The sequence below is a fragment of the Apodemus sylvaticus genome, chromosome 14, assembly GCF_947179515.1.
Source record: "Apodemus sylvaticus chromosome 14, mApoSyl1.1, whole genome shotgun sequence".
NCBI lineage: Eukaryota > Metazoa > Chordata > Mammalia > Rodentia > Muridae > Apodemus > Apodemus sylvaticus.
In genome coordinates, this window is record NC_067485.1 from 33,838,473 (window position 1) to 33,865,768 (window position 27,296).

Here is a 27,296-nt window from a genome sequence, read left to right on the forward strand (position 1 = left end):
GACCTCTTTGAAATAAAATTATATGTGGTGCCATTTCCCTTCCTTCTGAAATTCCTATTGCTGTATTTTTAGTACATTTTGGGGGGAGTAAAAAGCATCACTTACTTCTAGGTTTCCATACAACCTCTTCTGATGACTACCTTCTTTTAAAGGTTTTTTTTTCAAAGACTATGCAGCCTGAATTAACTTCTCTGTGAGAAAAGGTCTTTTGTGGTTTATAAATTTTAATGCAGGATACTAACTGCCAGGATATTCTTGGACCATAACCAGGACTTTAAGCAGCCTCCTGTAGCAGTTGAAATGAGGCCCGCCTGACCTGCACCTGGACATAGGATTCTTTCATCCTTCACGTTCAAAGTCAGGAGACCTCCTGGTTTCAACCTTAGGACACCAAGGCTTTCCTTTCAAAATCCATTTCCTGGAAACAGGTCTTTGCTGTTCTGATGGATAATTTTTCACTTTGTATTTTCTTAAAGTACATAAATTCTACTTTTTCTTCTTTCAAATAAAGGAAAAAACAAGGTATGGGGCCCACAGTAAAGGTCTTCTCTCCATGAAACAGCATAAACCTCTTCTCTGCAAGAAGCAGCATAAACCATTGCTGTCCTGATATTTAAGTTCTTCATCAGTAACAGGGGATTCCTACACTGTCCTGTTCATTCTGTATTCCTCTCCAGACACTGAACTTTTTGATTACAAATGCCATCCAGGTAAGAGACTGTTACCTGAAAACTACCCTCTTAAGTGAACCACTGAGCCCTTAACCACACAGGTACCTGCTCTACTCCGTGGCTGTTTGTGACCCTTAATCAATGTGGAATTGAAGAAAAACTGGGTTTTTGAGACTTAGCACCTGCCTTGTGCTTTATACATCCTTCTTCTTCAATACCAGGAAACCCTCTTGGAATAGAGAACCAGTCTAAGCCAGCCAAGTGCAGCTTTGCAAAATTTAAAAAGTCACTCCCTCTTGGGCCTCAGAATGACAAGGACATCCTTCTACGTGCACTGTAGACACACATCTTGGCCAGCTGACACTCTCTTCTTGGGCTTAACCAAGGGAGCACAAGCTGGCTTAGAGCAAATTCAACTCTCAAAAGAAAAGCTGTGTTCGGTGTGTGTACCGTGAGCTACGGTGGCCATCTCTGGACACATCCCCAGTGCTTTGCTCTTTTTCCAGCCGCCCATTGATTGCTGTTGAGCTACTTACACTGTTGGGTCAGCAGGATGGATAGTGGAGCTTAGGTAAGGCAGTGCTTTAGGGAGAAAACCCAGTATTTAAAGATCAGAAGCCATGTTTCTGGGTGGAGGCCACAGATCTCTGGAGCTCAGTGATTCTGTTGGGGAAAAAACAGATTAAGTGACCCTTCATGGTTATGTAAATGAAAAACAAACCAAACCCCGGAAGTCATTGCTTCCAACAGTATTCTTTGTGTTTGGTAAAGTCTCCCCTCCTGATGATGTCAATTCATAAATGCCAAACAAAGCCCCTGAAAAGGAGTCTCCTAGAAAGAATTAAAATACGACTTTTATTTCCTCCAAAATGAAGGTCAGGCTTACATAAGCACATTTGAAGAACTGATTTGTATATGAGCACAGATGGTAGACATTCACAGAAAGTCAGGACATCCTGGGGACCATTGCATTGCAAATAGGAATGGCAGCCAGCCGGCAGAGACTTCATTATTATACCGGGCATTGGAGTTGCAAAATGAGGAGGCAGCAATGTAAGATAAAAAAGGACCCAAACCAATGATGCTGGAAACAGTTAATGCTCTCCAGCTTCTTTCTAACGCTTCTTGGGGTTGGAAGCAGCAGAGGTAGGTTCAATCCAAGCGAGACTGAGGTCTCAGGGAGTCTTTTGACTGGGAGTAGACTTGACAAGTGCTTTGAAAAGCAAGGGAAAGCACATGTGAAGTTGTATGATTTCCACATCAGGGAGAAGCCTGCCAGGTGCCAGGAATTTTTGGTTGCTGTGGCAACCAGAACAGAAGTCCATTCTGTGGACCCCTAGCTGGCTCGAAGCCTCAGCCTTCTCTGGAGTGCTCACACCTAGGAAACCAGTGGCACAAGCAGGAAGAGAGAGGTCTCAGATAGGAAAGAATGCAGAGCCCACATGCAGATGGCCTAAAACAGAACCTTGCAGAAGGCAGGCATGGGGAGGCCCCAGGGAACTGATTAAAGAACTTTCAACTTGCAATGGCCAGGCATTACCAACCAACGTATTTTGTTTTGTTTCAAAGCACATTCTTTGGATAATAAATAAAGGATGAGTTAAATAAAAGACGTAAAGTAGACCCTCCAAGGGGCACGTAATAGTCTCCCAATCTGCAGAAAATAGCCAGATTTCTCGACCCTGCTGTTTGCCATGAAAAATTCTCAAAAGCAACATGTACTACAGTAGGATTTTCCATTCACATGGTCACTTTTTTTGTTGGTGGCTTTTGTACTGCTAGAGAAAAAAAAAACCTAGGGCTTTTAAGTGTTTAGGCAAGTGCTTTACTGAACCATATTCCCCCAGTCTGCTACTTAGTGCTGTATGGCCTCAGAGACATTATTTAACCTTTCAAGTATAAATGGGGCTGATGTGTGTGTGTGTGTGTGTGTGTGAGTGTGTGTGTGTGTGTGTGTGGCATATATGAGGTAGAGATGGGCATTAAATAAGGACTGTCAGGACCAGAGTAAGATCATTATAAGTGTTAGATACTAATAGTGATCATAATAAGAACTGTGTGCTTTAAGAAATACATCAAACATTCCTGACCTGTGGAATAAAAGTCTATGACCTTCATGTTCAGATGTAACAACTCTGAGTCCCTAAATGTTTTGAAAGTTTAAATTACTGATTTTGAAAAATAAAAGAATGTTTTTATTTATTCTTTGGGAATTTCATACAGCATTTTTAAATCATATTCATTCCCTTTCCCTAATTCCTCCTGGATTCTCTCCCACCTTCCTACCCACCAAACTTCAGATTCTCTCTGTATAAACTGTGGTACTCTTCATGAATTTGGGTGTCACCCCTACACAGGGGTGGTGCTTGCTCATCTTTTCTGTATTGTTTCAGCTTTAATGTATGTGCTGCAGAGGGGAGCACAGAATCACTGATTTTTCTTAGCATTCAAGGAAAGAATGCTATCCTGGGATGGCAGCTTCCATTGCTCCACGTGAGGGTACCCGCTGTGGAGAGCGAGGCTATCTAGGGTCTCCTGTTCTGCAGTCCCACTGCCCACCGTTGTCTCTACTCTTCCCTATTCTTCTCAACATCCATTTAATTCTGAATGTTTATGTAACTTTCCAGAGTCTTGTGCTTTTCTCAAAGGCAGAACCTTACAGTAGTGGGAATTTCCTGCGCTTGAAGCCGGGCAGTGGCCTGGTTTTGCTGAGGATGGAGGGAACAACCTTTGAGTTTTACATCATGAAGTCCATTGCCTCAGGAAGAATGACAAACATGGGCCTTTTGGATTCCGCCCTAGCTGCCTGCACCTCTGCTCTTTGCATAAAGGCCTTTGTAAGCACCACCTTTTGGATCACACTCTGAGATGTTTAAATGCATTAGCTACCACAAAATGGGGCTTTCCTGCTGTGAGGTAATAATACCATGTGGAGGTATTTACTTGGTAATTTATTAAGCCTGAGTTGTCTTCAGGTAGTTGTAGGCAGAGCTGACAATTAGAGGCTACTTTGGTTTGTGGTTCCCTTGAGCCATTCCAACTTTTCTGCTTCCTCATCTCTGGTAAGAACCCAGCAACTCTGGGCATGGCCTTTGTCTCCTCTGCATTTAAGTAATTTTCTCAAGGGCGGAAAGGAGAACATTCCAGAGTTGAAATCTACTTAAGCAAACACCTAACACTAAAGATCTGGTTTCATGCTAACTGCTTGCCCGCCTACTAAAATCTTTTAAAACAATTTCTTGGGAGAAATGGATATGGCTTTGTCTGTCCAGATCCCTCACTCTCTTCACACGTACTCCATCTTCTCTGCTTTTTATTACATCTGTCTAACCTGAAACATTTTACTTGTAGAAATTCTGTCAGCAGAGAGTCTCAATACTATTTTTGGATTTTTCATATATAGCGCATATCTCCTAAACACATTGTGCGTAAGGACAAGACTTTTTATTACAAGTATTCGGATGCTTCTACCCATATGAGGTATTTGGCAGACAGCAATGAGTAAGCCAAGGGAAAGGGCTGGTACCATGGTATAGCCCGCTTCTTGGGAGACCCTTCAAATCAGTGTGTTTAAAATAAGAGACCAGGAATGTTCACTTTAGTATATAAAAACAGGCCTTCCAAATACTGAGACAATTATATTCCAGAATAGGCTTTCAAAGTAAAACATTTGTGGCTAAATAAGCAAGTGCCTGCTAGGCATATCATAAAAGGTCAAATGCTCAATATACACGTAGAGCTTCTGAACTATAGAATGATTTGAAATATCAAAATTAGATAAACTTTGAATTCTGGTGACACACTCTGCCAAACACATAAGGCTATTTTAAAATGCTCTGCCTATCAAGATTTAACTCAAAAGAGAAGTTTAACATCTTACATACAACTTACTTTCAATAGAGTTTCAATATGCTTGAGTTTTGTGTTTCTTATGTTATTAGAATATGAAGCTCTCCACATCCCATATTTTTATTATCACAAAGGAGATAAGTCTCTCTTCGTGTGGTATGGGATTTGCACCCTGCTTAGAACATTTGATTAGGTAGGCTTCCACTGTTAACTTTATCACTGCAGAATAGATTCCTCAAGATACCCAATAAATGATAAGCTTTGGAATAGTAAGTTCGAGTCTCTTGGCCTTTTAAGCAACAGATTGAAAAGAAAGCAAGGAAGAAAGTCAAAGGATGGATTTCATGATATGTTAGCCAGATGTCTCTACAACTAGCACCTGAGATCATCAGCCTGCAGGAAGAAAGAGTTGCCTGAGTCTCTGTTTTTGAGATTCCAGCCTTTGTCTGGGCTGACTCAGTGCTTATGGGCCCCAGGTAGACTGGCAACACATCATGATAGGAGTGTAGAGCAAACCAAACCACTTACCCCAGGGGCAATAACTAAGAGAGTGAGGAGGGCTTGGGAGTCTCACAAGCCCCTTCCTGGGCACGTGCCTCAGTGTCTTCCTACTAAGCCCTTCGCTCTTAAAGGCTCTCCTGCCTCTCAGAGGTGCCTCACTGAAAACCAAACCATTAACACTTCATCTCCCAACTCTAGAACATGTTTTCCCATGACTTTCATTTCATAGATCATATCTTAAGCATAGGCTGACAAAATATTTGTAGCTACGTTTTAATATGAGTTATGTCTTGATTTCTCCTTAATGGGATCAAAATCAGTGGTAACGTTTTATAGCTCCTATACATTGGACTCTCCAGGACTCCTGTCCCTGTCCAGACCAAGTTTCTATGGCACCTTAGATTAGGGATGACTAAGCAGTTTCTAGAATGTCTTGCGTGTGGATGGTTCATCTGAGGTAGATGCTAAACAAAGAGAAATGTCACAGAAATGGGTTGCAGGAAGAGGACAATGTCAACTTCAAAGGGCTCTGTCAACAGAGCCAGTGGTAGCAACTGATCATAGGTGAGACCTCCATGAATGTCAGAAACCTAATGAAGGGTATCTGTCTAGCCAGAGATGACTGGAACCAGAATGATGCAAGCCTGGCCGTCTTCCCCCTGAGCTCTCAATGAATGTCAAAAGGCCAAATCTCGAGTTTCCCAGAAATCTCTGACTGGACCATGAATGAAGGAGGCATACAGGAAGACAAATACAGACTCGGCACTGCCAGTAAGGGCAGGAGAACCTTATGGTGACTCAGGCAGAGGAGACTGCCTTTCTTGAGAAATGGTTGCATATTCTGTATTTCTAAATATTTGATTGCTAGATTTCTTGAGCAGATTTGTTTCAAATTAGAGCTATAAAGTCGACTTTCCCCTATGGTATGGGAAAATAGGGAATAGAAGACGTATGTTTCAAATCTTACTTAATGCTTTGACAACTGTCAGCATTCACTAAGCTTTTTTAAAAACTGAGGAAAGGGTCTAGAGAGATTGCTCAGTGGTTAAGAGCATTTGTTGCTCTTGCAGAAGACCTAGGATCAGTTCCCAGAACCCACATGGTGGCCCACAAACATTTGTAACTTCACTTCTAGGGGGTCCAGCACTTTCTTCTAACCTCTATGGACACCAGACATATAAACAGTATACATATATGCAGACAGGAAAACGAATCTAAAATAAAATGATGTTAAAGAAGTACAAACACGAGCTCTTTCCTTTTGCTGCTGCGTCCGCAGCCACGAGTATGCTCGGGCTACAGAAGAGGCTCGCCTCTAGTGTCCTCCGCTGTGGGAAAGAAAGGTCTGCTTGGACCCCAATGAGACCAATGAAATCGCCAACGTCAACTCCCGTCAGCAGATCAGGATGGGCTGATCACCTGGAAGCCTGTGACTGTCCATTCCCTGGCTCACTGCGGGGGTGTGTGGGGGGGAAGGGACACCTTGGCCTGACGGAAGGGCAAGCATATGGGCATAGGGAAGAGGAGGGGTACTGCCAACGCTCAGATGCCCAAGAAGGTGATCTGGATAAGGACGAGGACCCTTCGCTGGCTTGTTAGGAGATAGTGGGAATCTAAGATTGACCACCATTTGTATCACAGCCTGTACCTGAAGGTCAGAGGGAATGTGTTCAAAAACAAGCGAATTCTCGTGGAGCACAACCACAAGCTGACTGCAGACCAGGCTGAGGCTCGCAGGTCTAAGACCAAAGAAGCACGAAAGCGCCGGAGGAGCTCCTAGAGGCCAAGAAGGAAGAGATCTCCAAGACTCTGTCCAAAGAGGAAGAGACCAAGAAATAAAGCTTCCCCTGTCTGTACATAGTGGCCTGGCTGGGGCCTCACATGGATCAGTCATTAAAATAAAACAAGCCTAAAAAAAAAAGTGCAAACACAAAAAACTTCCATTTTATTGAAAACCGCTAATTATTGAGATGATAAAGCAGTGAATGCCAGGCTACAATTAGGACACTCTACTTATAACTATAATATTAAATATTTAATGTTGTTACATATAACATATTTTTATATATGTAGTGTGTGTGTGTGTGTGTGTGTTATGAAAACTCATAAAGTTCTATGAGGTTTTTGTGAGAACAGCAATCCATGCTCCTCCCCCCATTTCTTCTTCACCAGAGATGGACACTTTCATTTAATTGACTAATTTGTTTAGCACTTTCCTCTGTCCATCCAAATAGTACATGTTTGTTTCTTTTGCTTTTCATACTTAAGTTTTCTTTTAAAAAATGACTTATTATAAAAGGAGATAAAAATTAGGTCTCTCCCACTTTCTACCTCCAACACACTTCATGCACACACCTATACTACGCTACACACATACACACACACACACACACACACACACACACACACACACACACACACGCGCACACACACACAGACACAAACTTATTAGTTTGTCCTTCTTCATCCTGTTCTCTAAACATGGAATTATTACTAAATTTTGTTAATTAAGAATTAAGTGCTTCTTGAAAATCCTGCTTGTGAGTGATTGCAAGGTGGAACATTATCATAACTTTTATTTCTTGCTAAACTCTCCTCTGCCCCCAGAGGTTTAGTTGCCTTTATCTAAATTTTTTTTGTTAGTAAAAAAAGCTGAACTATATACTAACTATATAAATCATTTTACACACACTCATATGTATTATATAGTCTACAAACTTTATGTTCTTAGAGAAAACTCTCCAAAGCAGTTCTGGGCAGTCTTGCCTTCATCCCACTCCACCCAAAGCACAGATGGTGTGTGAGTGAGCTGTTCTCTATGTTGGACTGCCTCTTTTGGTTTTTGAGGTTTGTTTGTTTGTTTTTTGTTTGCTTGTTTGTTTGATCTTCTCATTTAAGTGGACTATAACCTCTATGTGCTCCCTGCAACATGATGGATAGTTGGAATAATTTGAGACCTTGTGTTTCTGGCTGTTTTTTTTTTTTTTTTTTATTTTGTTTTGTTTGTTTGTTGCTATTTGCTTGGGAAGCAGACTTATGGAGGTTCAATATGGAACTCAAGTTTCTTCCCATTTTTCCCTCTGTTCTCTTTAAAATTTGACTGTTTTGGTGATATTTAGTTCCAAAATTCTACTAGTGTTGCCTTCTGTCTCATCTCTTTTGACTGTGTGAATGTGTTTGTTATTCTCAAATCTCTTTGTTGCTCTTTTAGTGACATCCAAGGAAGCAGCAGGGCATAGTCCCCCTCCCTCCCTCCACACCGCCCTCCTTTCTCTCTTCTTTCTCCCTGCTTTCTGATATGGACTCAGTGTAGTGGCCCGGGGTGTGAAGCTGGCTGGAGTAGCCTCCCGTGTGTGGGGAGACATAACACAAGAGTGCTGGATAGAAAACGTGTAGAGCTCAGTTTCAAGTGGGAGTCCTCCTAACATTCCTGTACCATGTTAGCAGTACTGAGACCTTAGTGTCCGTTCAGGAGAGAGCGAATAGCTTTTAAACAACCCAAGTCTCTAGTGTGAGACCTCTGATATCACCCAGGACAACTTCATACAGACACTGCTCATTTACAGGTAAAGATAACAGGCTTGGTAAAGTTTATCTTTGTCTTATTTGACAGGAAGAGAATTCAGTTTTATTTTATTTTTTCTATAATCTTTGTTTATATTCCAAATGATTTCCCCTTTCCCCGTTCCCCCTCCCCATAAGTCCCATAAGCCCTCTTCCCTCCACCTATTCTCCCCACCATCCCCCCCTCATCCCCCTCCCTCTTCTCTGTCCTGGTAATCCCCTACATTGCTGCATCTAGCCTTTCCAGGACCAGGGCCCTCTCCTTCCTTCTTCTTGGGAATGATTTGATATGTGAGTTGTGTCTTGGCTATTCAGAGCTTCTGGGCTAATATCCACTTATCAGTGACTGCATTCCATGTGTGTTCTTTTGTGAATGGGTTACCTCACTTAAAATGATATTTTCCAGTTCCAACCATTTGCCTAAGAATTTCATGAATTCATTGTTTTTAATTGCTAAGTAGTATTCCATTGTGTAAATATACCACATTTTCTGTATCCATTCCTCCATTGAGGGACATCTGGATTCTTTCCAGCTTCTGGCTATTATAAATAAGGCTGCTATGAACATAGTGGAGCATGGGTCCTTATTGCATGCCGGGGAATTCTCTGGGTATATGCCCAGGAGTGGTATAGCAGGGTCCTCCAGAAGCGTCATAGCCAGTTTTCTGAGGATCCACTAGACTGATTTCCAGAGTGGTTGTACCAGCTTAAAATCCCACCAGCAGTGGAGGAGTATTCCTCTTTCTCCACATCCTCGCCAACACCTGCTGTCTCCTGAGTTTTTAATCTTAGCCATTCTGACTGGTGTGAGCTGAAATCTCAGGGTTGTTTTGCTTTGCATTTCCCTAATGACTAATGATGTTGAACATTTCTTAAGGTGCTTCTCAGCCATTTGAAATTCTTCAGGTGAAAATTCTTTGTTTAGCTCTGTACCCCATTTTTAATAGGGTTATTTGGCTCTAAGAGAATTCAGTTTTAAAAGAGCCTTGTAGGTGTGGGTATGGGTATGGATGAGGATGTGGGTGTAGGTGTGGATGAAGATGAGGGTGTGGGTGGGGGTGTAAGTGTGGGTCAGTGGTAGGATGTGTTGCCTAATACATGAAAGGTCTTGGATTCTATCCCCAACATTGAAAACAAAAGTAATGGAGAAGCTTGCAAATGGATTGCAAACACAGGTAAGAGAAAATACTAGTGGTTATTACAAAATAGTTAAAATTGGGTTAAAAAATGAACTAATTCTTCTGATTACAAATGGTGAAGATGTGAGGCTAATGCTCCACACACCACTCTGTTCGATGGTTTTCTAATAGACTTCCCATCTATTTGAACTGGAATTGTTTTGGCTTATCCTTATGAAAACTGTGACAAGACAAAGTGTAAAAGGTCAGGTTTCAGTTATAGCTAATAAACTAGTGAGCATAGGCAAGTAGCACAAGGCGAAGATGCTGCATATTCTCTTAGCAAGTAAATACTGACTTATTAGCCCTCCATTCTGCAGTTGGACAAATTGTTATTGTATATTGTAGTGCTTTTAAGCTGATAGTTGTCCTGGGGCACCGTCACATCCTTTCAATTCCTTCAGGACTGTTAGGGCACATGGAGGCAAACCTCATCCCTGCCTTCCAGGTCCCAGGGCTGATGCTTGTTTTCCCACTTGCTGCCTGTTGGTCTTCCTAGTGCTGGACCCTGCTCCTTTCCACTTCCTTTGTCTTCCTGTGTTCCTCTCTGTCCTGGATAAACATTCATTGTGCTTTTTGTACGTGTGAAGCTGATGGGAATGTTTTTCCCCATGTGTGGGTGGATGTAACTCAAGAATGTAGCTCAAGATTTAGCTGCACATCCTGCCCTTTGAAGAGTCTTTCTGTGAAGAATGCTGCTGGCTTCTCCTGGGAAGCCAGGAGACTTGTGCGCAAAGCCAGCCCCTGTTTTCATTCAGTGTACCACAACAGTGAGAGGGTGTCAGAAGAATCACAGCCCCCATTGTGAGTCCAGCAGCTGGCCTTAGAAAGTCACTCAGAGACCATAAGAGACTGACTTCCCACCCTGTTAAAGTTAAAATGACCAACCAATAGTGCCACCCCACCCCCACCTCCAGCACTCAATGCAAGAAGAAACATTGGAAGACTCCCTCACAGTGACATCTGCGCTTCTGTTATTTCATGTTGAAATAAAATTAAAATTTTATTTGTCACATTAAAATATGGCAAATGGGTAGTTTTTATTTGTTATTTTTTCAAGTAAATGTGACTCTTACTAATCACACAGGTATAAAAGCAACTGACTATCTAGCAATCACATGTCCATGTATCAGCTGGAGATTGCAAGCATTTTCTAGCAGAGACTTAACTATGTCAATTAAATGTGTAAAAATGTAAGCCCTGTAACAAAGCATTCCAGGGCTGGTTAGAATGTTAGTTTAGAGCCCCAAGCTTTGGTTTTCTTCCCCCCATGGGTCCAAGACCAGGTTCCTGTTGCTATCCTAGGTGATAACAGAGCAGACAGTTCTCTATGGAAGATTTTTATTCTTTTATGATTATTTTATTGGTTATCCTATCTGCAATGGAATCTGCAGGACATAGCTTCACAGATATCTATATAGTTGGAAGATGGGAGAGGATATGGAATATATTTCTAGCAGCCTTTGACTTGTCTGACTTTTGCACAATGCTGAGATGCATTTAAACCTGTGTGCATAGCAGTCTTGGTGCATGGTTTGGAGATTTCAATCCTCCTCACATCTCCTCACAATACTCTACGGCTCTGGGAGACATCTTAGGGTATTGGGTTTAAGGTATTTCTCAGACCAGGCAGCAGGAGGTAGCAGTGAGGAGCACTAAATATAAAGTCAGAGATGTGGGTCTGAGTCCCAGCTACTTATCAGGCAAGCTTTTAGCTCCTTAGCAGACACCCACCCACCCACCCAAAGAGAAATACAAGCTAAGTGCCCCTTATCTGAAAGGCCTGAGCTGGAAGTGTTTCATATTTTGAAATGCTTTTATTTAATAGTAACATAGTTGGATGGGATTGAGGTCTCATGACATTTATATATGTTATATATGTAACTTGCACACATACACTGATTATCATCTTATACAATGGTTTTAGTATGTAATATGAGACTGAGTGTGCTGTTTTTTATTTGTAGTATTGTATGGCATTTCAGAAATTTCAAGTTTTGGATCACTTTGGATATCGGGTGCAGATTCATAATGAAGTCTGCTTATGGGTTGTTTTATTTTTTCTTTTCTTTTTTTTTTCTTTTTTCTTTTTTGAATAGGAGTGTCTTAATTGAGAGTCTCTAACACATCGTCTTCAATCAATAAGACTTCCAAGTTGAATAGCCCAAGACTGTAGTCTAACTTCCAATTGAGGGGTGGGGACAACATATGGCATGCAAGATCCTCACCTCTGAATCTCAGTTTGTACTGGGGGAGATATAAGGTCATGGGCCCTCTCTTGGCCACAAACACCCACAGCAGGTGTCAATTAAATTTCAGAGGTGTGAGGCAGTCTGTGCCCTGGAGGTCTGCTTGGGGATTGGCCTTATAGTTCAGGGGTTTCAATTTTTATACTAGCTCATTTACAGATGTTTGATCAGGTGTGAACGTCTACCAAGAAGACTGTATAAAAGAAATTTAACATGTGAGCCTGAAATGCCTTATGGAGGGTCAGACTTTACAGGAATTAGCCCTGGACTTTTAAAATATGAACAAAGTTGCTTTCTTTTTCATTTCCTTGTGCTGCTCTTGGAAGGAAGGTTCAGAAGTTCACAGTGGCCACACATCATAGAGCTACCTTGCTCCCATCTTTCCTTCTTCACCTTGCAATCACCCAGTGGTCTTCACCATCTAGCTGACACTTATTTCAGTTCCAATCCTCAGGAGATAGGAACCTGGCAGAAGAGATCCCCTCTGTTATGGTGTGATGCCTGTTTCTTTAAGTGCATTCATTTAAGTGCCCTTGGTCCCAGCTCTCTCCAGACAAGTTGACATTAGCATCCCCAAAACTTTATCCTCACAGACTGATAATACAACCATTGAACCCCCGTTACCTTCCTAGCTCTTGACAAACTTTGCTATGTTCTTCATCTTATGGATATATCTATTTCAAGTTCTCCCATTAATGCAATAATATATCATTTATCCTTTTTTGATTGATGGATTTCACTGAGAATAATGCTCTCCAGGTTTGTCTGTATAGAAGCATGTCTCTCAGAATGTCTTTTCTTTTTAATGCTGCTAAGCATTATATTGTAAGGCTCACCACATGTTGTTAACTCATTTTTCTGTCTCTGGGTGGTTGGGTTCCTCCTTTTGACTGTTGTGAATAGTGCTGTCATGTATAACAATGTGAACCTAGCCCCATGTGATGGCTAGTTTTGTGTCAACTTAATTCAATCTAGAGTCAGTTTGGAAGAGGGAACCTCAGTTGAAAAATGCTTACACCAGAAAAGCTTCTGGGCAAGCCCTCCCACATATTGATGTGGGAGGGGCCAACTCACTATGGGCAGTACCACCCTTGGGCTAATGGTCCTGGGGGCTATAAGAAGTCAAGCTGAGCAAGTCATAAGGAGCAAGCCAGTAAGCAGCACTCCTCCATGGATTCTGCTTCAGCTCCTGCCTCCAGGTTCCTGTCCTGTTTTTCTTAGATGATGGACTGTGATGTGGAAGAGTAAGCAAAACATATCCTTTCCTTTCGAATTTGCTTTCAGTTGTGGTGTTTTATCGCAATAGCAATAGTACTCAAAGACAGTCCGATTTCCATTCTTGTGTGTATAGAACCAGAAGTCACAGAAGTGCATGGCTGCATCACATGGAGGTGTTAGGTTCCCCCTTTTGAGGGACTTCCACATGCATTATCACAGCATAGTATCATGTTACATTCCTATCAACAGTGCACAAAAAGGTCCAGTTTTTCTGCTTCCTCAGCAATATCCCAGTTTTGACGGTAGCCACTGTTGTAGACCGCGTCTCATCTGGGTTGAATATGTATTATTTTTCACACAAGCAAAAAGTTGTTCTTCACCTTCACTTGGATAGGGGTGGCTACAACTTACTCTTCGATGAGGAGAAACCCTCACCGAATGGCAATTCAGGACACATATGGCAGCCTCTGCTTAGGTCTAAAAGTAGGATGTGACCTTTAACAGGTACTGGCTGCACCACCAGCCCTTGCTGTTCCTTAGTGACCTCCCCAGGAGAGTCAGGGCTGTGATATCCTGTCCTGACTTCGTGGGTGGGGAATGTGCTGCCTAACATATTCCTAGGGGTAGCTTTCTGTGGCTGTTATGTAAAAAGAACAGTGTTTTTCCTCGTGGAAGGGTCAAGCATGGACACTCCTCCAATTTCAGCAGAGGTGGCAAAGACTCAACCCTGAGATTCATACATGGAGAACCTTCTATTTTAGCAGTAGAGAGGAGTATCACTGCATTGCTGTGTTTGTGTAGATCTTGAAAATGCCTAGTCAAAGGAAGTCTAAACCAAATTAGCACTTGGTTATTTTGTTGTTGTTTTACAAACACTTTCACATATGTCACTGTGTGTTATTCTCACAGTTCTATAGAAAATATGCAACAGACAGAAGCAGATGTTGACCATGACTTCCGCAAGGGTATATAGTTGGTCAGCAGACATGGGATCAGAGCCTGTGTTATTCAGCTTTCTAATACTATGACAAAGTCCTGGAGCTATTAGCTTATTAGAAGGAAAAGCTTATTTTGATTCATGACTTCAGAGATTTAAGTCCATGGTTGGCTCCATTGCCTCTGGGCCTGTGGTAAGGCAGAGTATCAAGGTGGGAGGTATGTGCTAGGGAAGCTGTTCATCTAATGATAACTAGGAATAAGGAGAGGAAGGAGGCTGTGCTCCTAATTTCTCCTTTAAGAGCACAGCCATAATGGCCTCACTTCCTCCTACTAGCCTTACCTCCTAAAGGTTCCACTCTTTCCTAGTGTCATTGGCTAGTGTCCAGACTTTTTAGACATGGGTCTCTGGACAATGTTTGTTCAGAATGCAACTTCTGGTATCTAGCTCCAAGTCAGTCTTTGGCTTTGACAGAGACATTCCCTTGGAGTGAACACCTGATGGAGATGAATAGCTTGCCTTCTTCGGGACTTTTCTAGGCTTGAGCTAAGTTACTCTGTTGAGTGTTACAGAGAGTGCTCACCTATGCTTCAGTGTTCAAAACTCCAGTGCAGGAGTTCAGTTTGGTGAAGACAGGCATAGCTTAAGGGGTCTTCTTAACCACCAAATTCCCAAGCGAACCATTAAAGTTTAATTTGGCTGATTTTATTCTACTTTGTTTAAATTTGTTTATTTTGGGGTGTATATGTGTGAATTTGTATGTACACATGTGTATAAATGTGCATGAAGATGCTGGAGGTCAATCTTTGGGGTCTCTTTCTCTGCTTCTCAAACACCTTGCACACTACTATATTCAACTTTCTTAAAGAAATTTATTTACTTATTTACTTATTTTAAGGAGAGGCACATTGCATGTCTATAGTGTATATGTAGACGTTAGAGGGCAGCTTGTAGGAGTTTGTTCTCTTCTTTTACCATGTGGATTTCAGACAGCAGACTCAGGCTGTCAGGTTCTACAGCAACCATTTTTACTTGCTGAGCAAGCTTGTCACCGGCATTCCCATTCCATCCCAGCCCAGCCCCCTTTTCCCCTTGAGACTGAGTCTTACTATGTAGGTCTGGCTGTTGTGGAACTCAATTATACAGGCCAGGGATTAAAGATGTGTGTCACTAATTCTAGCTACTTACTACCATCTTTCAATGATCTATTCTAAAGAGAGAGCTCAGGGTCTTGTCTAACAAGCAATTTTATTAAATGAGCTATCTCTGAGATTCCCATCATAAGTTTAGAAACCATTGCACATTACTGGGATGATTTAAAAATCACCTCTTGAAACACAATGGCATAAATTAATGAATTCACTGGTACTGCTATAGTCAGAGACCACACTGACCACACTTGATTGTTTCACTGGCAATGCTGTTTGAATTACTGTTGCCTTTCAGCTTGGATGTAAGTGGTTTGAGGTTGGCACACAGGCCCGGGCAGGCTTTCTTACAGGCAGTCCACATTCTAGAATTTGCTAACTAGCCCTGCTTATCATGGAGTACAAGGATGCCTGTGAATGAATGCAGCTGGTGAAGCTGTTGAAAGACTAAAGGGGGCCTGCTTAGATTCCTGCCTATTCTCCATGAGATCAGCCATGAACTCTGATGGCTTCTGATGAACATGAGCCCCAACAGCAGTGCTTGAGAGTGCTGGCTTACAGAGCACTGGTAGAGACATGGTGATCTCTTCTTTAAATAAACCAGCTAGTGATAGTCTCTCTCTTCTACATTTAAAACAAAAGATAAGATAAAGCTACTTTGTCCTCCCACCCACCCCTTCCCACTTCCCCATTCTGGTTTTGCTGAGTACTGTTTCACTGAGTCTTTCCAGAACCAGGGGCCACTCCTCCTTTCTTCTTGTACCTCATTTGATGTGTGGATTATGTTTTGGGTATTCCAGTTTTCTAGGTTAATATCCACTTAATAGTGAGTGCATACCATGATTCACCTTTTGAGTCTGGGTTACCTCACTTAGTATGATATTCTCTAGCTCCATCCATTTGCCTAAGAATTTCATGAACTCATTGTTTCTAATGGCTGAATAGTACTCCATTGTGTAGATATACCACATTTTTTGCATCCACTCTTCTGTTGAGGGATACCTGGGTTCTTTCCAGCATCTGGCAATTATAAATAGGGCTGCTATGAACATAGTAGAACATGTATCCTTATTACATGGTGGGGAGTCTTCTGGGTATATGCCCAGGAGTGGTATAGCAGAAGAGAAGGGGGCTTACGGGACTTTCGGGGAGTGGGGGGCTAGAAAAGGGGAAGTCATTTGAAATGTAAATAAATTATATCGAATAAAAAAATTGTGTAAAAAAAAAAGATAAAGCTACTTTGAATGGCCCACTCTGGTCTATCTTCTGATATGCATCTACTTGAATAACATATTACTTGTGTTTCACGTTTTAAATTTTAACCTAAGTGCTACAATGCCATGAAGAGATTCTATGGCTGGAAGAGTTACTCTGGAAACATTTGTTACTATGTGTTGCTGTTTGAAATGAGAATCTTAGAACCTACTTTAAAATTATAGACCTTAATTTTTGCCTCTAAAATCCAACCATTCTTAAAGGTTCTTTTCAGTTAATACAAATGTTACCTATTAAATGTGTATTTTGAATGTTGCTTCCAAAGCATTCTTATACCTACTAGATTCTCACTAGTACTATCCATTAAGATTTGTTCATGTGCAGTTATCTACAGTCCATGAGGTGAGCTCTCTGCAGAAAAGCTCATGCAGACGACATGATAGTCTACCTAAGTGACCCAAAAAACTCCACTAGAGAGCTCCTACAGCTGATAAACAACTTCAGCAAAGTGGCAGGTTATAAAATCAACTCAAGCAAATCAGTGGCCTTCCTATACTCAAAGGATAAGCAGGCTGAGAAAGAAATTAGGGAAATGACCCCCTTCACAATAGCCACAAACAGTATAAAGTATCTTGGGGTGACTCTTACCAAACATGTGAAAGATCTGTGTGACAAGAACTTCAAGACTCTGAAGAAGGAAATGGAAGAAGACCTCAAAAAATGGGAAAACCTCCCATGCTCATGGATGGGTAGAATCAATATAGTTAAAATGGCCATTTTGCCAAAAGCAATATACAGATTCAATGCAATACCCATCAAAATCCCAACTCAAATTCTTCACAGAGTTAGAAAGAGCAATTATCAAATTCATCTGGAACAACAAAAAACCCAGGATAGCTAAAACTATTCTCAGCAACAAAAGAAAATCTGGGGGAATCAGTATCCCTGACCTCAAGCAATACTACAGAACAATAGTGTTAAAAACTGCATGGTATTGGTACAGTGACAGGCAGGAGGATCAATGGAATAGGATTGAAGATCCAGAAATGAACCCACACACCTATGGCCACCTGATCCTCGACAAAGAGGCTGAAAACATCCAATGGAAAAAAGATAGCCTTTTCAACAAATGGTGCTGGTTCAACTGGAGGTCAGCATGCAGAAGAATGCGAATTGATCCATCCTTGTCTCCTTGTACTAAGCTCAAATCCAAATGGATCAAGGACCTCCACATAAAGCCAGACACTCTCAAGCTAATAGAAAAGAAACTGGGGAAGACCCTTGAGGACATCGGTACAGGGAGAAAGTTTCTGAACAGAACACCAATAGCGTATGCTCTAAGAGCAAGAATTGACAAATGGGACCTCATAAAATTACAAAGTTTCTGTAAGGCAAAGGACACCATCAAGAGGACAAATCGGCAACCAACAAATTGGGAAAAGATCTTCACCAATCCTACATCAGATAGAGGGCTAATATCCAATATATACAAAGAACTCAAGAAGTTAGACTCTAGAAAACTGAACAACCCTATTAAAAATGGGGTACAGAGTTAAACAAAGAATTCTCACCTGAAGAACTTCGGATGGCGGAGAAGCATCTTAAAAAATGCTCAACTTCATTAGTCATTAGGGAAATGCAAATCAAAACAACCCTAAGATTTCATCTTACACCAGTCAGAATGGCTAAGATTAAAAATTCAGGAGACAGCAGGTGTTGGAGAGGGTGTGGAGAAAGAGGAACACTCCTCCACTGCTGGTGGGGTTGCAAATTGGTACAACCACTCTGGAAATCAGTCTGGAGGTTTCTCCGAAAACTGGGCACCTCACTTCCAGAAGATCCTGCTATACCACTCCTGGGCATATACCCAGAGGATTCCCCACCATGTAATAAGGATACATGCTCTACTATGTTCATAGCAGCCCTATTTATAATTGCCAGATGCTGGAAAGAACCCAGGTATCCCTCAACAGAAGAGTGGATACAAAAAATGTGGTATATCTACACAATGGAGTACTATTCAGCCATTAGAAACAATGAATTCATGAAATTCTTAGGCAAATGGATGGAGCTAGAGAACATCATACTAAGTGAGGTAACCCAGACTCAAAAAGTGAATCATGGTATGCACTCACTAATAAGTGGTTATTAACCTAGAAAACTGGAATACCCAAAACATAATCCACACATCAAATGAGATACAAGAAGAAAGGAGGAGTGGTCCCTGGTTCTGGAAAGACTCAGTGAAACAGTACTCAGCAAAACCAGAACGGGGAACTGGGAAGGGGTGGGAGGGAGGACAGGGGAAGAGAAGGGGGCTTACGTGACTTTCGGGGAGTGGGGGGGCTAGAAAAGGGGAAATCATTTGAAATGTAAATAAATTATATCGAATAAAAAATAATAATAATAAAAAAGACTTAATAAAAAAAAAAGAAAAAAGAAAAGAAAAGCTCATGTAAGGCACCCAAACAGTTGTCCTTCTGTATCAAAGTAACACAAAGTTAGAAAATTAAGGTAAAGTCTTGTCCACATTTGATTTCATCTTTACTGCAACAAAAGCAACAGAGCTGAATTAGACATTGTAACAGGGAATAGAGGCACATGATCATGAAGTTATGGTTAGTAACACATCTAAAAGATTAGGAGAGAGAGAGAGAGAGAGAGAGAGAGAGAGAGTTTGTGAAGGCCAGAGGTCAATGACATCAGGTTTTCCTCGATTATCTTCTACTTTATTTTTCATGAAGGACCTCTCACTAACCTGAATCTCACTGATTCAATTGGCCAGTGTGCACCAAGGATCTCCTGTCTGGCCTTTACATGGTTGCTGAAGATCTGAACTCAAGTCCTTGGGTTTGCATGACAGACTTTTTACTGAGACATCTCTGAAGCCTTAACCTTGGATTCTTAGAGGTGAAAATTCTTCACAGATCAGGCTCTCTGCTCCAAATTCCATAGTTCTACAAATGAGTCACAGATGAATTTAGCTCATAGTTTAGGGGATTCTAATTTATGGTCAGGCAACTCTATTACTTTGTGGATCATGTGGGTGAGGGCAACATATCATGGCAAGGAGCCTGTAGTGGAATGAAGTTTATCTTATGCAGTCTGGAAATAGAGACAAAGGAAAGGACTGACATCCCTCAATCCCTTTGATGATATATTCCCAGTGACCTAAGACCCATCACTAAGCCTTGGTTCTTAAAATTTCCACTGCCTCCCAGAAGCACCAAGTTGAAGACTAAACCTCTAGTACATTTCCTGTGAGGAACATTCTGCATCTAAAGCAACAAACCAATTTAGAGAATAAGATTATATAAAATGACTTTTTCTTTTTGATACATAAAGTTCAAAATCCTTGGGTTTGGGGATATGACTCAGGAGGTAAAAGTACTTTCTGGGCAAGTATGAGTACCCGAGTTCAAATTCCCAGCACTCATGTCAAGAGCTAAGTGTGGCTGCACATGAGTGTTGCATGAGGTGGAGAAAGGAACATTGCTGAGGCTGCTGGCCACCAGCCTAGTTCCAAGTTCATTGAAAGTCCCTGGGTCAAAGGAATCAGGTAGAAATAACAGGTCAGCCAGAGCCAGCATCCCCTGACCTCCATGGACATACAGGTGTGCACACTCACGCACATGTATAACACACACACACACACACACACACACACACACACCCTTTATAGTATAATCAAATGTTAGGATTTAGTAATTATTGTTTTAGAGGAATAGAGATACGTTTTGAAATGATTGGTGTAGAGGATGAGTTTACCAGGAGGAGTGAGAATAAATGTGTTCAGTGTTCATAGATGCCAATAAGTCTAGTCTAGGAGAGGTCAGTCAGGGCAGTATGATGGCCAGTGTACAGGCTGGTTTTGTGTGTCAACTTGACACAGGCTGGAGTTATCACAGAGAAAGGAGCTTCAGTTGAGGAAGTGCCTCCATGAGATCCAGCTGTGGGGCATTTTCTCAATTAGTGATCAAGGCGGGAGGGCCCAGTGTGGATGGTGCCATCCCTCGGCTGGTAGTCCTGGGTTCTAAAAGAGAGCAGGCTGAGCAAGCCAGGGGAAGCAAGCCAGTAAGGAACATCTCTCCATGGCCTCTGCATCAGTTCCTGCTTCCTAACCTGCTTGAGTTCCAGTCCTGACTTCCTTTTGTGATGAACAGCAATGCAGAAGTGTAAGCTGAATAAACCCTTTCCTCCCCAACTTGCTCCTTGGTCATGATGTTTGTGCAGGAATAGAAATGCTGACTAAGACAGCCAGTGTAGAGAGGTGATGGCATCCCAGCAGGAGGCATGCCACAGCAGCCATGGTGAACAGGTCTAATCATCTTCTACGAGAATGGCTATACTGCTTTCACAGCTGTATAGCTTGTCAATGGAGGTTAAACTGTCTAGATTTTGTTTTAAAAGGTCCCATATTAGATTTGCTCATTTAGAAGGAAACCCCATGATGTCAGGGATACGAGCCATACAAGATAATGTATATATCTCAGAAGAAGAACTCAGCTCTTTCTGTAATTTAAGGAGTCTGCATGGAAGTACCTTCTTCCTCTATAGAAACTAGAACTTGCAGTGATCACATGGACTGCAAAGTGACAAGCTAAGAGAAGAAGTGGGCTAGGACAGAGTCCTGACTAACCCAGAGCAGCCCTTGTCAGTAGCTGTGAGCTTCTAGGAGCCCTAAGCACTGGGTGACGATCATGGCTATCAGAGCAGACAGGAAGGACTTGTGTCAAAGTAAATGTGCAGTTTTTGGTTTTGGATAACTCCTCCTGTTTTGTTAACAGGTGAGTCATTTCTCCCCTCTCACACAGTCAAGATGACAAAGGAGAGTCCACTGTGGGGCAAACTTGCAAAGTTAAGCCCTGATATGCAAACACCAACTCTTGTCTATGCTAAGATTAACTCACAAAATGATTGCAAAAAGAGTGAAACCACATGTAACTCTCAAAGGCCAAATTTTAAAAGTGGGATTTTCATTAAGAAATACTACTCATGAGCACACATAAATTTTTCTCATTATATGTCTGTGTGTATGTGTGAGTCTGTGTGTTTGTGTATATGATAGTGTATGCGTGTGAGCCTGTGTGAGTGTGTGTGTGTGAGTATATTAATGTATGTGTGTGAATGTGTCTCTCTGTGTGTCTGTATGTCTTCTTTGTGTGTGTGTGTGTGTCTACATGTGTCCCTTGTGTGTGTGTCTCTCTCTGTATGTGTGTTCAAGTGTGTGTGTGTGTGTGTGTGTGTGTGTGTGTGTGTGTAGGTCAGAGGACAACTCTTAGGAGTTCATTCTGTCCTTCCATGACAGGTTCAGGGAACTGAATTCATCCTCAGACTTGCATGGCAAGCGATCTTACCCACTGAGCCTTCTTTCTGGTCCAGCAATGTTTACAACATTTTTTTTTTTACGTATAAATGGCTTACAGATTCATTACTAGCTTTCCCAGCTTTTTCATTATTATTTTGAGCTAGTGTTCTTTGATTATTTTTTGTGATTTAGCAGGGAAATTTTCTTTAACATTACCTACTATTTGAATAAAACATGCTATAGAGTATCTCTCAATACAAAGTTGAGATTATTGCTATCAAAATTCTTATTTTTAAATATTAATAAATTAGATTTTTAGAAGGAAAAGTTTATATGTACTCTATGAAAGTGAATTTAGTTGAATTCGTAGTGATAGGAACAATATTTTAATAAAAATATAATGCATTTAAATGGAATGCAATTTCATTAAAACTAATTATCCATTTTTTGAAATAAATCAACCTTAATTATTTAATAATTTGAAAAAATATAGGTTTTAGGATTTGGGGTAGAGGGTTTTTTGACAGCTGGAACCCTCATTTTTATAATGTTAATTTTCATAAGAATATAGTCTTCATTTGTTTTTTCATTTTTTAAATTCAAAAGGGAAAATAAATTTGACTTTGACATTTATTATAATATTGTAAGTAGAGAAAAAATTTCAGGTGATACAAACTAAAAGTATCAAATGATAAAGTTCTTGTCATGTTTATGGCATCTGGCTGGAGCCCGAACATATTCCTTTTTACGTCACACTACGAGTCTGTTAGGTAGAACAACTTCACGCCAAGACCATTGATTTTGTGAGAGTGGCTAAAGGATGAACAACAGCAAAGTAATTACACAAAAAACACTTTCCATGTTCAGTTTTCGGGATGTTGCCACATCGAGTCACACATTTGCATACGGCTGCTCCACCCACAATGAGATCGATTTGAGACACGTATCAGTATAGAACTGAATCAAATCAAAATGAACAGTTTTATTAGTGACTGTTAAATGACAGAATGAACCAATCTTATTACATGTGAAATTAAAGTATATTTAGACTACCACCTCAATTTTAATACACAAAAATAATGAGAGAATTAGGATGACTGGAAAAAATTCCTTGTATGTTTTGAAGACATTTCTCACTTTACAGTTTGGATTTCCATTCTGCGATTTGGTGAATTGTCTCAGGCTGCGAATGTGAAACATGCAAGGCTTCAGTCACTTGGCAAAAGCACACATGTATGGCCCGCGTTGTCTTGTGCAGCATTTGCTCACAAGATGTGCTTCAGGTGGTTGTGTCTGTGTGCTTCTGCAGGGCAGTGTTCACAACGGAGAGAAAGTTAGGGGCTAAGCAGTTGGGAAGGCACAGCTGCATGTGGTAAACACAGATGGAGCATGGTTTTATACGAGCCTTCTAACTGGAAACAGAATTGAGTTCTGTCCTCGGGATGCCCATAGTTGAACTTTCCATCTGAGACTGTGGTGTTCTGCGGAGGCCAGCTGTCACCTCACTGTAAACATCAATTTACTGCTGCTCTTGGCAGAGTGGAAGAAGAGCGAATCTGCCTGCATATGTCTTTTCTTCTCCTCTGGAGAGTTCCATTTGGAGACTTCCACTGCCAAAGAAGGAAGGTAGCACTCATAGTTTTCAAGCTCTGCACAGGCAAAGGCTGAGTCTGAGGATTCTTTTTAGATACCACAGGCATTGCTAAATTAGATCTCAAGCACCCCCACTCCAAGCACAGGTGTGAAGACCTTGGTCCTCAAGGTGGCACAGTTGGGAGGTGGTGTGACATCCAGTTGGAACTTTTAGCTCATTGAGAGAACTGCATTGAGGCATTATGGGATACTAGCATATTCCTTTCTTTTTTCTTCCATATAGCATTTTGTTTATGAGTGTGTCACCGGGCAGCTCAGAGCAATGGGTCCAACTTATCCTGCACTGAAACCTCCAAAAACTACAAGCATGGATATTCCTTGTCTTGCTGTAAAGCTGATCAGCTCAGGAATTGGTTATACCGATGTAAAACCTATTAACACAGTCACTACTCTAGTTTTGTGGGTTGTTTTTTCAAGACAAGGTCTCTCTGTGTAGTCCTGGCTGTGTACTCACTCTGTAGACCAGATTGGCCTCAAACTCACAAAGATAGAGATCTACCTGCCTCTTCCTCCCAAGTGCTGGGACCAAAGTTGTGCGACACCACCACAATCTGGCCTCATCGTGTCTGCTATTGCATCCATTTAAAAACCTTTATTCTGTGGTATAAATAGCACACACCCAAAAAGTACATTTTGTTGAGTTTAGACACGGGTAACACCCTTGATGCTATCACCTTGGACAAGGTCCTAAACTTATCCATCAACCCCCCCCCCCAAATTTCCTTGTCTTTATTTCCATGTTATTTTTCTTCAAATAAAAACTGGTACTAAGAATGTGCTTCTCCACAGAGGATTCTAAGCAGAGCATAAATTAAGGCTTGCATGCACACTAACACCTGACACAGAGCATCTATTATGAACTCAAAACCTAGGATTTATAACAAGTGGAATGCTGAGTTCGTGTTCTCCAGTCACATTTAGAGATAGGGACACTTGGGAGACTTCATTGACTGAGTCAGCTGCAGAATTCTGGTTGATGTTGCTGATGCAGTGAGAGCCTGGTCTTAACCCCAAGTGGAGCTCCTGCCTCCTGAGAAGTAGACATGAACTACAGATGCTAAGGAGATAAGTCCAGACTGCTTCCTTCATGAGCTACAGAGACATTCTTACTTAGGAGCCCCTCCACCGGAAAGACCGTGGCAAAGCACCCGAGGAGTGCTTTATTGTATCAGAAGCTTCAGTGTGTACTCACTGATGGTGTCAGACTGTCATCTAACTTCTCAGCCATTCTGTCATTTTATAAAACAGAAGGGACAGTAGAATTACACACATGACATTTCCCTCAAGGCAGGCCTTTCTATGTTGTCTAGGCTAAGCTAGTCCTGAACTGTGGGCAAAAGTGATCCTGCCTCATCTCATAGATAACTGGAACAGTAGACATAGTACTTCCACACCTGGCTGTGAAGGACTTTAACAGTAAAATATAAAAACATTTATTTTACACCTATGTAGTGTTAGGTTAGGTAATGTATACAGAAGTTTCATCAGCTATTTCAAAGGAAATAGCTACTGTTTACTCTTGCCTTCTGGGAAGAATATTGGATAATTATAATAGATTGAACAGTGGCAGTGACCATGACTAATTGAAACCTCTTCTTTCTCACCAAAAGCACTCATGAAATCTCTCTGCACTAATGTGCTAAAGGAGTTAAACATGTTGAAGAAGTTGTGTTCAGTGGAGAAATGTGAATAACAAATGAACATTTACAGTTCATGTTCTGATTTTCATTAGCGATAAGACATTTGTTGAGAAGGTGGCCAAGTGGTGAATTATTTTTTAAAACCACAGTAGGAATAGAGTTCCAGATGTTAGTGGTGACACAAATATTTGTAGTCTAAGAAGACTATTATTTTTTACGGTGATACAGATTGGCAATTTTCTCTACATGAAAGTACTTTTGGGCACATTTATAAGGAGAATGCAAGTCAAAAAGCTTGTTTTATTATAACTGTATTCTTTGCTCTGATGAAGTCAATCATCATGTGCAAACTTACTTTCTACATACAAGGATTACTGCACCTCTAGATTTATCCAACTGAACATTTTGGGGACAATTTTTGTCAGCTTTGCACATGTACAGACATCATTATTTCCCAAGTGGTGGAATCTAACAACCACTCATTCACCCAGAGTTGCATGACACTAAACAGCATCAGGAAGCTACAGATAATTGGAAGCATGTAGTTTCCATGTAAGGGCTACACCATTTGATGCAAGAAACTTGAGCATCTGTGGGTTTTAATGTCAACAGAAATCCTGGGACCAGTTTCCTTCAGATACCCTAATAACTATATTCCCAGTTCTCTGGAACTCTTGCATAGTTGCACCAGTCTTAATGTTGTTTTTCTCTGAGAGCCAAATCTGAAAGTCTCTATACCCTGAAATTACCAGAAAGTTCTAAGCATGATATACCTACCATCCATTGTCCTTTCCCAGCTCCTGCTGGGAGGCCTGGTCATTGTCAGGTCTGGACACTCTGAGAACCTTATTGGTGTTATTTCAAGTGTTGGGTTCTTGAATGTGACTCCCTTTGAGGCCAGCAGACAGGCAGACCAGCACTGTGTTGTCAGCCATTTTCCCATTCCTGCTGCCTTTCCTGTGAGTTCATGTATGTAAGAGATTAGCTGGTGAGATCTTTAAGGATGAAGGCAGCATTAAAAACGATTCATAAGGTCATCACAAATATTTGGGTAATTTTTTCACATTAGTTTATTATATGGATTTTCTAGTTCTATGTTCTCAAATTTTAATGTGCATAGAAATTATCTGAGGACTAATAGTGGGGGCTAGGATTCTGCTCGCTTTGTTTCTTGTTTCCCCTCCCTCCATCCCTCCTTCCCTCCCTCCCTCCCTCTCTCCTTCCCTCCCTCCCTTTCTTGTGCTGATGTCAGGACCCAGAGGCATGTGTGCCAATCACCTAATCAGCCAATGCACCTCTAAGCTGCTCTTCTAGACCTTGTATGCATTTCTAATAGGGTTTCAGGTAATGCTATCACTGCCAGTACACAGACCCATGTTGACTGGAAGGTTGCAAACAACTAAAGGATTAGTGTGTTTAGAACCAATTAGGTTTTTAAACTATTTACTTTCTCAATGCTATGTGCAGGCTATGAAATGTGTATGGTCTACGATTCTGTTCTCTCCTTCTACTATGTGAATTCCAGGGATTCAGTTCAAGTCTCTAGACTTTACCATTAGAGTGACTTACCAGCAACCACACCCCCACCCCTGGCCATTAGTTTTTATCTAGGCTTCATATTACATATACCAAGTTTAGTAACATTTTGAAGAGCTTTGTAGCTTCTTATTGATTTAAAATGTTAGTCTTCCAAAAGCCATTCTGCTTTGTAGTAGATCGTAGCATTTTCTACTTGTGGGGAACATGCAGAAGGCAAGAGGTTAAGTATTTTGCCCAGTTAGTCTAAGTTTAGATCTCTGAGGACCTTACTATCCACTATCCACAGGATAACATATCCCCTCCACTAAAAGACACTGTGTTCCTACCCAGGCTTTGCCAGCATATGCCACCACAGAGAGATGTTCTAGGGGAATGGGGGTTGATAGGACAAATGCTTGGGGTGGGAGACAGGAGGGAGAAGGATAAAATTGAGACTAAAATAAAATGCATGCTGAGAACACCAAGTGAAATGAACACTCTTAAAACTGTCTGCAGTGGAAGAAATCAAAAGCTTTATTGGGTGATGAAAAAACACTGTAAACTTCATGTGCAAATCTTCCAAGATTTAGTCTTGTGTAGTACAAAAAAGAATTTTACATGTAAGACTTGGCTTAACCAAATGCATG

The 27,296-nt window shown here is 41.2% G+C and overlaps 1 protein-coding gene, 1 non-coding gene and 1 pseudogene across 3 annotated transcripts in view; 2 read left to right on the forward strand and 1 right to left on the reverse strand.

The window, feature by feature from the left end:
* Nucleotides 1–27,296, forward strand: part of Mylk4 (myosin light chain kinase family member 4) — a 75,697-nt gene that overhangs the window by 20,608 nt on the left and 27,793 nt on the right. The gene's annotated exons all lie outside the window — the stretch shown is intronic.
* LOC127665340 (U6 spliceosomal RNA) lies at nucleotides 2,984–3,094 on the reverse strand. The gene has a single exon (XR_007973384.1). It is a non-coding gene; the product is annotated as a U6 spliceosomal RNA (small nuclear RNA).
* Nucleotides 6,309–6,860, forward strand: LOC127664810 (60S ribosomal protein L19-like; annotated as a pseudogene).